We start from the raw sequence: 13,468 nt of genomic DNA on the forward strand, positions 1-13,468 counted from the left end.
ATTTAAAAATATTATGAGTTATGAACAGGCCTGAAATTATACAGCCAAATTATGTGTACCTTAAAAAGAGGAGCTCCAGGAACAATGTTGTTGTGGTTCAGGTCTGAGAGGTTACGTGGTTAGAAAACTCCTGGAAAATAAGAAATAATAATTTACTAGAGGATATCTTTTTCTGAAAAATGAATATATATATTGCTAAAGTTTTGGGGAAACCTAAAATTTACAAGTAGGGAAGTTTCCAAAAACATGATCCCCTGGCTTGAAGCTACACACTCTAGAGTCTAAAACAGGCACAACTGCAGAGACATGAACATAGGAGACAGTAGGAATTCCTTTTCAGTCTCAATTACTTTCTGATAAGAGAGCTGTGAATACCTAAGATTTACTTTTTAAAGAAGGAACTGGACATCATATACTCCCTCATCACAAAAGCCTGATTTTTAAACTGTTTAACTACTGGCTAAATACATTATTTACAAATGCCCGCCCTTACCATGTGCTTGTTGATGCAAATACAATTTAGACATGAAATTTTACAAAACGGCACTTTGCACATAAATATTCTTACTTTAAATCACAAAATACGAAAAAGCACATTACCTCTAGTAAACCCAAATCATAACCCTTCTTTAGAACTGGATTTCAAGTGACATATGAGTTTAATAATTCTCAAACTTTCAGATCTGCTTTATCTAGAGGTTCCCCCCCCCTTTAAATGGCAGTAGTCAGTAGCAAATAGAATTCCTTACCTTGAGATGCTTTTTGCATTTTTACAACATAATTTTGCTCATTTCAATTGCTCACTGCTACTGTGACTTAATAAATAAAATGCAGCTTTTTATTGTCCAAATGATTTTATAAATAAAATCAAGTGATCTCATTTGCTCTACAATATTTTAACAACTCAAGGTCTTCCTTTTGTAAACAGTGTACTATACTAACAACTTTCCAATCTAGAACCCTTTGTTCTATAACACCCATTCAAAAGATTAGCATGAATGGAAACTGAAAAAGGCCTCTGAGCAGCCCAGATGTCTAAGCCCACCCACCTAATAGAGCCCATATCTTTTACCAATGGGGCTTTCCTCTATTCAAACCCATCTCTGTTGAACAAGTATGGCAGATTTGGTTATTGAGGTTTCTAGCCCAAAACAGAAGTTAAATAATTAGATTTAAAAAAAAAAGGAGCTGCTAAAGTCAGACATAACGAAAATAGTAAGAAACAACGACCAACAACTCAAAGCAAAGTGAAAAGGAGGGGTGGGGGGAAATATAGCAGTCTGCAACCATTTGGATTTCAAACATCTTTACACAACACAAGTGATAGCTGGATTCATATACACATTCACACTTCCATAAGTAAATATTTTTTTAAATCCTCCAACCATTTTCAAATGACAATCCAAAGCCGTATGATTATTACCAATATGTGTATATAGCACTCCAATCAGCAGTAGAGAAGAAAGACTGTGGGTTAAACCCAATTGCCCTTTTCTTTCCCACTCAAAAAAAAAATACTAGAATCCAAGAGAGTAAATTAAATTCATTGCTTTATCCATTCAATAAATAATTAACCTACTATTTGCAGGCATTATTCTAGACATTGGGGAGAGAAGAGCACACAAATGAGATACAGCCTCTGTCCTCGTGGACTTCACATTTGTATAGGAATAACCTTGAACCCAACACCAATTTAAATAAATAATTCACAGTGGCATTTTAATTAGCAGTAACAAATCATTTATAATACACATCACCTCATAACTAAAAAAGACACAAGAGAACATAAAAGACCTCTTGGCTGCAAAATGTTGATTTAGGATAAGGGCAAACCAGCTAGCACACAGCTGTTTGGGTAAGGTGGAGAAAGCTCTTGGCTGGGGATCTAAGTTTGGGTCACAACTTGGGAGCTCAGATGAAAAACCCTGACCAAGTTACTCCTGCAGGCTTCAACCTTTTAATGTATTAAATGGGGTTACTTCCACCAATTTCATGATTAATAAAATAATCATAGGAATCTTGAGTAACTCGTAATGTAGACAAATGCTTATAAACTGTGACATGCCATATCAAAGTTAGCTGTTGAACATCACTTTCTTAGGGTATACAGTAACTGATATTATAAAAGGATATTAATAAATCACATTCAAAAGACACTATTTTAAAAAGAAAAACTATAGCAAAGTTAAGACTCATCCTTCCAAAAAGAGTATTTTTTACTTTATTCTTTTTTAATGTTTGGCACTTAAATTGATAAATTCTCAGTTAACAGGGAAATTAGTACCTAGAAGTAGTCATACTCTAAATGTTCCAGACTGTAAAGGTTCACTCTTCTACAAACCAGAAGGAAACGTATTTACCTCACTATATTTGACTGTCATCTAGGTAAAGGGTCATGGAGCCTTAATGAGCAGGTTGGTTAAATTATGCAACAAACATAAGCATCCAAGCATAATCAGATGAATTATTACATATAAATTATCTTTCTTTCTGACAGAGGAAAGGACTGCCACCATTTCGTACAAAATCACAATGGCACTAACAGACAATGACCTTATTTCTATCAGAGTGGAATCTGCAAAGGTAAAAAATACATGCCTCAGTTCATTTTAATCTATAGAAAGCATGAACTTCAAAAAAGCAAAAACATCGCACAGCCAGGCATGGCTCAGAGGTTGAGCGTCGACCTAGGATCCAGGAGATCGGGGTTCGATTCCCGGTCAGGGCACATGCCCGGGGTTGCGGGCTGCAGCCGATCAATGACTCTGTAATCATTGATATTTCTATCTCTCTCTCCCTGAAATCAATAAAGATATATATATATTAAAAAAAAGCAAAAACGTGAATCAGACTGACTAGATCATAAAGCTCATGCCTGAGGAGAGCCATTAGAGTAACAATTTAAGTAGTAGTATCTGCTCACTTCATCCCCAGAAAAGACACATTTCCACCTTTTCATGATTAATGAGACACACCTATGTCATTACAGACTACATAGTTGCCTGAGTTAAGGTTAAACACAGAATGGAAACTCATACACCACCTCACTAAAACCCCAATCCAAAGGCAGATTTCATTTCATTGATCTAACCTTTTAAGGTTAGCCGTAAGAAGTTACTACTACCTGGGTGGACAACCAAAGAGGCTTCTTATTCAGAAGACCACCGATTCAAAGAAATTAAAAAAGAAACTGTTCAGGACGCAGTTCAATACCAAACAGAATATTACACTAAATATTCCTCACACCATTAGCTGGGAAATGGATGTTAGAAATGGCTGGGGATAAATGTAAGTCACGAAACCATAAAAATCCTGGAAGAAAACATAGGCAGTAAAGTCACAGACATCCCACGTAGTGGACTTTTCACTAATACATTTCCTAGGGCAAGAGAAACAAAAGGAAAAATAAACATATGGGACTACATCAAACTAAAAAGCTTCTGCAAAGCAAAAGAAAACAGCCTCAAAATATAAAGGAACCCCACGGTCTGGAAAAATATATTTGCCAAGGATGTATCTGATAAGGGGCTAATTTCCAAAGTGTACAAAGAACTCATAGTACTCAGCAAGAGAAAGACAAACAACTCAATTAAGAAATGGGCAAAGGGCTTAAATAGACACTTCTCCAAAGAGGACATACAGATGGCCAAGAGACACATGAGAAAATGCTCAACGTCGCTAATCATCAGAGAGATGCAAATTAAAACCACAATGAGGTATCACTTCACACCTGTCAGAATGGCTGCCATCAACAAATCAACAAACGACATGTACTGGCGAGGGTGTGGAGAAAGGGGAACCCTGGTACACTGCTGGTGGGAATGCAGACTGGTGCAACCACTATGGAAAACAGTATGGAGGTTCCTCAAAAAATTAGAAATGGAGGTGCCATTTGACCCAGTGATTCCACTCCTACGAATGTATCCTAAGAATCCTGAAACATTCATCAGAAAGAAAAGAAATGGCTGGGGAGCAAAGAGAGCAACAACTTCCTAACCCTATAAAGTTAACTTCCAATTAACTCACTTCCAATTAAGCAGAATATTATAATTCTAAAGAAATAAATTTTCTTAGCAACAACCTTGTGTATAGTTAATAAATCATTTTTAACAAACTTCATAAAGGATTATAGCAGTAATTTACAGGAAAACCTCCTTTAACACAAAGGTTACTGAAACATCCTCCTCCCCATTTACTTCTAAGTACTCCCCCAAACCTTTGAATCAGCTTAAAAGTTATAGTTTGACTGCAGCACTTTATCACAACAAACAAAAATAAACTGTAAATCTTCAAACTATTTCAAGGGAATGACAAATATGTTTCATTTTAAAAACTGAACATTACTAAACCACACTTTTTTTTCCCCAAGTTGTTCTAAAGTCCTAGTGAACAAAATCCTTCCTAGCTGTGGTGGGTGTGTGGGTGGGTGAGTGGGGAAATAAATTATCCTAAGCAAAAAGCACCTGAACATATTTAGAGATTAAAGTATGGTTCAGTGGAAAGAGTTCAGGACCCAGCCCCAGTTATCTGTCCTCCTAGACAGACCTCAGTATCCTCAGCTATCATGACCCTTTCTCTGCAAAGACATTTGCAAGTATCAGAAATACAGCATAACCTTAATTAAAAACAAACAAAATAACCTATATAATTTTATTAACCAATGTCACCTCAATAAGTTCAATTAAAAAAAAAGAAAAAGAAACACAACATAGTCTGCTTCAACCCTTGGCACAAACGAAGAGCTCAATGAACAGCAGCTTTTGTATTAGATAAATTCAATCTGACCTTTCAGATTCCTTTCCTGCATCCAAATAACCTTCACCCGGTAATCCTAACCTGGCACGTGGTAAGAAATCACTCAATAAATAGTAGCAAATATTATTATCCAGCAAATTCACCAATCCTGTGCTTAGTTGCATGTACATCTATATAAACTTACAGGTACACACCACTTGTAAAATAACACATTAAATGGGAAGAGAGAACATGCTGACTAAAATCAACCTGCTCACTGGGCAACCAGTTCTAAAAGCTACATCAAAGAGGGAGACAATCTGGTTTAAGGAAAAGACCCAAGGGCACTTAAATAGATTTTCTTAAGAGTTTGTAGTCTGGTAGACATGACAAAAAAACACACCTCTAGGACAATTATGACCTCTGCATATTTTATAAAATGGCCTGTTTTGCTTCCTTCCATTACTGCTATAAACTCACAAAGTCATCATCACATTTCTCTCCCAAATCAGATTCCATATTAAACAGAAGCAGATGAGCCACAGATGTAATATTCAGAAGACTAATTTTTAATTGAAAGCAAATACTTTCTTGGAAAGATTTCCCTACCTTTGCTTTCATTAAATATATTCTGGGGGAGCACCCTGAAAATACTCCTTTAACAAATGAATGAACGTGTGTAATTCTGGAAAACATAATTAAGCGCTAGCCGGTTTGCCTCGGTGGTTAGAGCATTGGCCTGCAGACTGAAGGGTCCTGGGTTTGATTCCAGCCAAGGGCACATACTACCTTGGTTGCAGGCTTGACTCCTAGCCTCGGTTGGGGAGAGTGTGAGAGGCAACCAATCAACATGTCTCTCTCACATAAATGTTTCTCTCTCTCTCCCACACCTTCCACTCTGAAAAGCAATGGAAAAAATATCCTTGGCTTAGGAGTAAAAAAATAACAACATAATAAAGCCTGCAGAGAATTTGCTTCTACCTCCACTTTTCTGGTGACATAAATCACTTTTATATCAACCTTATTTACTACTATGGGAATGTAAATATTTTTAAAATAAATTAATCTAGCCCGGCTGGGCGTGGTTCAGCAGTTGAGCATCCACCTAGGATCCAGGAGATCACGGTTCGGTTCGATTCCCGGTCAGGGCACATGCCTGGCTCGATCCCCAGTAGGAGGCGTGCAGGAGGCAGCCAATCAATGACGGCTCTCATCATTGATGTTTCTCTCTCTCTCACCCTCTCTCTGAAATCAATATATATTTAAAAAACAAAAATTAAGCTATTTGCAATAATTTCTCAATTTTACTATTTTTTAAATTTTATTTTTGTTTAAAATATTACAGATGTCCCTTTTTCTCCCCAGTGACCCATTCCATCCCATCCCACCCCCCTCCCCAGTCCCTTTCCCACCACTGTCTGTGCCCTTGGGTTGTGCATATATGCATATAAATTCTTTGGTTACTCTCTCCCCCGCCACCCACCCACCCTCCTCCATCCCTCTGACATTCCTCAGTCTGATCTATGCATCCATGTCATTGAATCTATTCTGTTCATCAGTCTATTAAGTTCTTTAGATTCCACATATAAGCGAGATCATGTGATGTTTGTCTTTCTCTGCCTGGCCTATTTCACTTAGCATAATTTTCTCCAGGTCCATCCATACTATCCCAAAGGGTACGAGATCCTCCTTCTTTACAGCTGCGTAGTATTCCACGGTGTATATGTCCCACGGCTTTTTTATCCACTCATCTACTGATGGGCACTTGGGCTGTTTCCAGATCTTAGCTATTGTAAATTGCGCTATGAACATAGGGGTGCATATATTCTTTCTGATTAGTGTTTCAGGACATCAACAAATCAACAAACGACTCCTGCTGGCGAGGATGCGGAGACAGTGGAGCCCTAGTACACTGCTGGTGGGAATGCAGACTGGTGCAAGCACTATGGAAAACAGTTTGGAGGTTCCTCAAAAAATTAGAAATGGAGCTGCCTTTTGACCCAGTGATCCCACTTCTAGGAATATATCCAATTTTACTATTTTTTAAAAATAATTTCCTTTGGTAAGGTTTTTTAGTTCAGAGCACTAAGTTGTGGGCAGAAGAGATATCCAAACCATCCATCTGGTGACATTTAAAATCAACATAGCTATATATTATAATCCTATTTTCTCCTTAGTAGGTGAGAACATAGGATTTGGCCAACATTATTCAAGGTTTGTAATACTTGATTTACTGATAAGCACATCTTGGTGCAAAAAGTTCATTAGACAATTTCCTTTAAAAAGCAGAGAGTTCTGGCCTGGCCAGGTGTGTCTCAGTGGTTGAGAGTTGACCCAGGAACCAAGTGGTCATGGTTCAATTCCTGGTCAGAGGACATGCCTGGGTTGTAGGCTGGATCCCCAGTGGGGGCATGCAGAAGGTAGCAGATTGATGTTGATGTTTCTCTCTCATCAATTTCTCTCTCTCTCTCCCCCTTCTTCTCTTAAAAAAAAAAAAAAAAATTAGCAACATTCAAAAAGAAAAAAGCAGAGAGTTCTGGAGTCAAAGCAAAATTGGAAACAAATCAAATCTTTTAAAGATCTAAGAATGCCTTATAGAGTTGTTTCAATTTAAAACTAATTGTGGTAGACATGCATGCTGAAGTCTTTAATGTGCTGATAACTGCAATTTACTTTGAAATGCATCAAAAATAAAATGGATTAATGAATTAAAAGAGACAGAGCAACAGAAAAGACGTGATAATGCAAGGGTAATAAAATGTTAATGGCAGAGGGTAGGTGACAGGTATAGAGGTGACATTAAAATTCTTTAAACTCTGTAATATATTTGAAATTTTTCATAATGAAATATTCAGTAAAAATAACCACAGCAACCATGTCTACTCATAGTTCAGTCTCTTAACTTATAAATTACATTTTTCAGGATAGCATAAACGCTATATAGTCTTAATTTTGATAGTTTTATTTAAGGAAAAGCTCAAGTAGAAAATTGCAGTGGAGGCATATTAACCACAAAGGTCTCCATCGCCACAAGTTAATTTAATATATATATTTTTAATTGATTTTAGAGAGAGAGGAAGGGAGACAGAGATAGAAACATCAGGGAGAGAGAAGCATCAACATCAATTGGCTGTTTCCTACAGGCCCCCCCACTGGGGATCAAGCCCTAAACCCTGGAATCGAACCAGCAACCTCCTGGTGCATGGGTTGACAATCAACCACTGAGCCACATCATCAGGGCTCACCACAAGTTAATTTAAAACCACCTGTCTTAGGTCTAGTGTAGAATAAAATCTGTCATAAAATTCTCTAAAAACTTCTGACTGCTCCAAAATCCCATTCTGGGAGAAAGAGAGCAAGGCCAAAAGCTCTCATTTGAGGGGAGGAGTTTACATTTCCCCAAATTGAGCAATTCTGTGTCACTAAATTGGATTTGAAATAAGATGATCCAGTTTGGAGGTTCATAAAAACAAGGCCCCATGACATCCCACAAAAAGATACCTTTTTTCATGAAACTTTCATCTTTATACTGGTAAATTTCACTCTCACTCCATCCAGTAAAAGGGCATCATAGAAAGTTGCCCTGCAAGCTGAGATCCACTCTGTGCCTCTACATTAAATACTTCTTCATTGTTTTATGGGGAAGAGATTCTGGATGAAGCAGCACAGGATAGTCCCATGTTTAATGATTATACCCAGAATAACGTTAATGGTTGGACTTCAGAATTGGAGGAGGGGAAGGAATTCTATGAGTCATACGCATTTTTAAACTTAAGATAATCTGTATATAAATGAGCTTTCTGGCTGAATTTTAAGAGACAACAATTTAGTCTGAACAAATTGTACAGTATTTAAGGTGACAATTCCAAAAGCATAAAAGTTGTACTTTAAGCCTACTAGGAAGCACTAAACATTTCTAAAAATAAAGTACATTTTGTGTCCTTTCTTAGACACCAAATTGGATTTTCCCCCCTAATTTTAAGAGGTATGCATATCTCTCCCCATCTCTCAGGTTGTAATAACTGAAACATAACATATTTTCACCATGCCTGATCAAGCTCAAAAATAAACCTACACAACTGAAATGACAATGTTACTGATCTAAAAGCTGGTGTTCATGACCAGAAATGTGAAAATTAAATTATAATGACAAACAATATTCCTGTCAACTTCCACTCTAGGACAGATTTCTTTTTAGACAAGAAAAACATGAACATCTATGCTATGAATTCAAACTTAATTTGTTTGTAAATACAACAGATGGGGAAGTCGGGTATTGGAAAATAATTCTACAACAGTTTTGAAATCAAATATCCTTTGCTTAATTCTTAACCTAAGGTGATAGCAGCATATTTACATAAGGACTGTAAAGAAACTCTGAAAGTTATTATGAATTATTAACTGTTGTTTAACTTTGACACAAAGCTATTCTCCATTAAAAGTGGTTTAACAAGTAGGTCTCTCCACCAAAACAGGATTAGGGATATCTGTATTTCCGATTGCTTTTCAATTATAATCACTAATAGCTTAAGAATTGCTGCTTTTGTACACAAAGAAGCAAGGAAGTATTTTGGATATAACTTTGAAGGGGGTAAGCACTGAATCAAGAGCTAATTTGGCTACTCATTTTTTTTTTCCTGCTGCCCAACAAACAAAATGAGAACTGTGATTGTACTAAAAGTAAATTTTGTGACAGAGTAAGAGTATGGGGCAATCTAGTAAAATTATATGTCCAGGATTTGATTCAAAATAACCCAGTTTGGGGGAGGGGGCGCTACACGTAACAAGACTGACCGGCTTTGAGTTAACAATTGTCAAAGCTGAGTGACCAATATATGGAGATTCTCTATACTATTGACTTTGTATGTTTTCCATAACAAAAAGATATTTTTTAAAAATGAGGTTATCCAATGCAATATTAAAACATTACTTCCCAAACATTACAATTTTCAATTATGGCAGAAGACATGCTATGTCTTCTGTTGCTTGTATAGTTGTTTGCTTGGGTGTTTTCAGAGTCATCCAAACCAAGATTTTAAACTAGAAATGATGGTAAGACTGTGTCGGAAAATTCTAAGAAAATGTCGAAAACAGAGAGGTCACTGTGCATCATGTGTGTTAATGAGAGATGGGTGTAAATCAAAACAGTGTAAGGTTCAGTAGGAAATCCACTTAAAATAATACAATGTACAGGAGGATCACTGAATTGAACAAACACACACTTCTTAGTCTTTTGTAAATCTGAACCTCTGTGAGTCATTTCCTTAATGAAGGGTACACCTAAACAACTAAGTATGGAATTAAAAGAAACTCAGTATTTCTTAAGAGTTGCTGTTTTATAAATCCCACCTGTTACCAGGATGACTGAAACTGCTCCCTCTACAATCCAACTGTATTTTTAGTTTTTACTTCAACAAGCAGCAATGTCATTTACATTTGGCAAGCACACCGATTCTTGAAAGACCAAAATCAACCAAAAAATCTTGTTTAACCCTATTTCCATCACCCTCTAAACAATTAAAGCTACAAGCAGAAGGGAAGAGTGACCTTAAAAACGTCCCCACAGCCAGAGAACAGGGGCAGAACAGTCTGAAGTACACATCTTCGCCGGAACAGGAGAAAACTTCCACATAAGCAATACTGCGACACGGAGGTGGGGCAAGGGCTTAAAAGGAAAGTCGGCCAACAAGGACGAGGGAATGAAAGCACAGCTGCAGCGAAAAAAAAGTTAGAAGTTAGAGATGTAGTGCAAGAAAGGACAGACGTTTTCCAGCTTCGTACACCCGCCTCCAGAGCCTGACACACAGCAGGAGCTCCAAAAAGGTTTGCTGAACACTCAAAGCTTCTGCCAGCAACTTTCCCAGGAATGGAATGACAACAAGAAGCCGGATGATGGCAGGAAAACAGGGACCTGGTGAAAATCTTGCAGTTGGCTCAGCCGAGACGGAAATAACAGCATCTTTTACAGACTGCCTGCTTACAGAGTGTCCCAATTAAACGCACACTCCCACCCCTTTCAGACATTAACCCCTCCAAATAATAAACCGGCACTGGAAGTGGGCACGCTGAACATTTCTGCCCCTAAGGAAACCAAAAGAGGAGGTAGGTCAACTTCTGTCCACTCTACCCACTAAGTTATAGCTTAATATCACGCTAATAAATTATGCAGACGGTTTATTGGGACACGCTGTGGGTCTGGCACTCTGATAAGCGCTTTACACGCCCCAATTCACTGAACCTTAACAGCCTTAAGAGGCAGGGACGGCATTAGCCCCCAACCAAGACACAGAGTTTAAACGACTTGCCTAAAAGGGCACAGCTGGGATTAATACCCGCGTCGGACACCTGGGCGGTGTTCCTAACTACTATGCTACAGACCCTGCTGGGGCAATTTAGATGCTCCGGCCCTCAAGGGCTTGAAGCCGCGACCCTGCGCCCCCGCCCTGAGAATAGCTTCGGCGTTGCCGCGCGCGAGGAGGAATGAGGAAAGGCGGCGTGGCACCTGTTTCTGGCCACAACAAGGGGCAGAGGAACTGGGAGCGACCAGGGTCCAGGCCGCAGTGCGCCCCGACGTGGGGGGCGCAGGAGGATCCTCCTCCTCCGGGAAGGCCCCGCGGGCTGAGGGAGGCCCGGGGAAGGAGTCTGGACGCGCAGTCCCGCCGAGGCCTAGGCACCCCCACCCGCCGCTCACCTCCCCGCGGCCGCAGCGCCCGCGCGGGCCCCGTCAGGCCCTGCCCGGCCGCCTCACCTGGCTGCTGCCGGCAGCTCGTCCTCCGACCGGCGGTCCTGGGCGGCGGCGGCGGCGGCAAGGAGAAGGAAGGAAGGAAGAAGGGAGAGAAGGAAGGGACGGCGGCAGGGAATAGGCGGAGTGGCCAGGGAGGAGGCGGGCGCCAGCGGGCCGTGGGTCAGAGGAAGGGGAAGCCGAACCAGACGCGGCCGCCGCGGGCGCAAACGCTAAGAAGCCGCTCCAGCGCCCGCAGCCCCGCAGGAAGTGACGGGGGAGGGGCCTATGCCCGCCCGCAGCTCCTGCCCGCAGTCCGGACCACAAGTTCCAGCGGGCGCGGCGGCAGCTCCTGCGCTCGCAAGGCACGCCGGGAGCCTAGCGGGCTGGGGCCTGGTCCCGCTTGAGCCTCATAGTCCTGCCTTGGGCGCTGGGATCTGCTGGGAGTTGTAGTTCCGATGGGAGATGGGTCTGGGCGGCTCTCGAGAAGTGGGGCTGGGCCTTTTTTTTTTCCCTCACCCACGTTCCTTCTTCCGGTTTTCTTCTCCGCCTTACCCGCGGCCCCCACCCCGTTCCTCCTTTTTCTCCTTCCTTCAATTCCTCCTTAAGTGTTTATTAATCGCCTGCTGTGTGCAAAGAGCAGTGTGGTGGTAAAGAGAAAGACAAAAATTCCTGCCCTCAGGGAGCTTACGTTCTAAGTGGGGGTAAAACACAAAAATAAAATCAGTATCTTTTATAGTAAAAGGGAAGAAGTACCAGATTACTATTTCTCTCACCCAGTTCTAAATAAACTAAGTGTATTTTAGCAGCCATTTTATATGACAGGTTAGGGTTTGAGGGAGGGAAATCTTGGACCTCTAGAATCACACAGCAAAGAATAACGCAGCATTGTGAGAGATTCAGGAAACTGAGTGAAGGAACCGCAAATGCCCAGGCCTCCTCTCACCTGCTTCCCCACTATTTAAAAAGTTTACTTTCGCCCGGCCAGTGTGGCTCAGCATAGACTGGGAACTAGGAGGTCAAAGTTCAATTTCAGGTCAGGGCACATGCCCGGGTTGCAGGCTAGATCCCCAGTAGGGGGCGTGCAGGAGGCAGCCCACAAGGACTCCCTCTCAGCAATGATGTTTCTCTCTCCCCCTCTCCCTTCCTCTCTCTGAAATCAATAAAAAACATATTAAAAAAAATAAAAATATTAAGTTTATTTTCTGCCTCTCTCTTAACCCAGCTATTGCTCAATCTTTCTTTATAAATTCATAATATGCGGTGCTGTGACTGAAGGGGCCTGTCCAAACAATGCTTTGGGACCTTGCCCTAGCCACAGAGTCCCATGGACCGGAACTCTTGTAAATTTCAAAGAAACTGAATCTCAAGACACCAGTAACAGTCAAAGGACTTTAACTGTCCTTGAGTGCCCATCCACGACAGCACTAAACAACATTCAGATATCGTCCAGCCATCTGCTTGAAGGCGAATTATTTTTCCTTCTTTCAAGCTGTCTAATTCCATAGCTCACCTAAGTAAAGGAGCAGACATGAAGGTGTTTCCCTAAACCCAAGGCTGGGGTCCCTGCACAATCACACAGTCTCTTCAAAGGTGTAAAGTTAGAGGTGGTGTTCTGACCCATTTTTACCCATGAGGACTCAGGCGATGGACCTTTGACTTCCAATCTTAACTCTGGAAACTTAACTTCCCTTATTCCATACATTGAAAGGGAGATCACTCAATTTTTTTTTTTCAAATCCAGACTTTGGCTTTTATTCTATGACTTGGACCTCAGTACAGTTGTACCTCTGTTTCTTCCTTAAACGATTAGAACAACCATTTCTATCTTACCCAGATATCAAGAATTACTTGAGCTTGATACTCTTCTGTCTCTTCTTCTCCATCTGCAGAATGATAGGTCTCTCCTTAGTGTTGTAATATGTGATGCTCTGAGCAACCCAGGCTACTATCTGCTCCTGTTAGTGACTGATGACCTGTCATTCCAGAGGTCAGGCATCCTTATAGCACTCT

General features: G+C 40.5%; 1 protein-coding gene across 8 annotated transcripts in view; it reads right to left on the reverse strand.

The window, feature by feature from the left end:
- Positions 1 to 11,565, reverse strand: part of STAU1 (staufen double-stranded RNA binding protein 1) — a 50,761-nt gene extending 39,196 nt beyond the window's left edge. For 5 of the 8 annotated variants that reach the window (XM_087819157.1, XM_087819156.1, XM_087819153.1 and 2 more), the window contains exons 1-2: positions 11,483 to 11,565; positions 60 to 130 (exon numbers count right to left, since the gene is read on the reverse strand). The gene's annotated coding sequence lies outside the window, so the exon portion shown is untranslated. Of the gene's footprint in view, positions 1 to 59; positions 131 to 11,482 lie in introns of those variants that run through there. The other 3 variants (XM_087819158.1, XM_016221694.2, XM_016221692.2) reach the window with 3 other exon arrangements.
- Positions 11,566 to 13,468: the final 1,903 nt, after the last annotated feature.

This window comes from Miniopterus natalensis, chromosome 7, assembly GCF_054644295.1.
Source record: "Miniopterus natalensis isolate mMinNat1 chromosome 7, mMinNat1.hap1, whole genome shotgun sequence".
Taxonomy (NCBI): Eukaryota; Metazoa; Chordata; class Mammalia; order Chiroptera; family Miniopteridae; genus Miniopterus; species Miniopterus natalensis.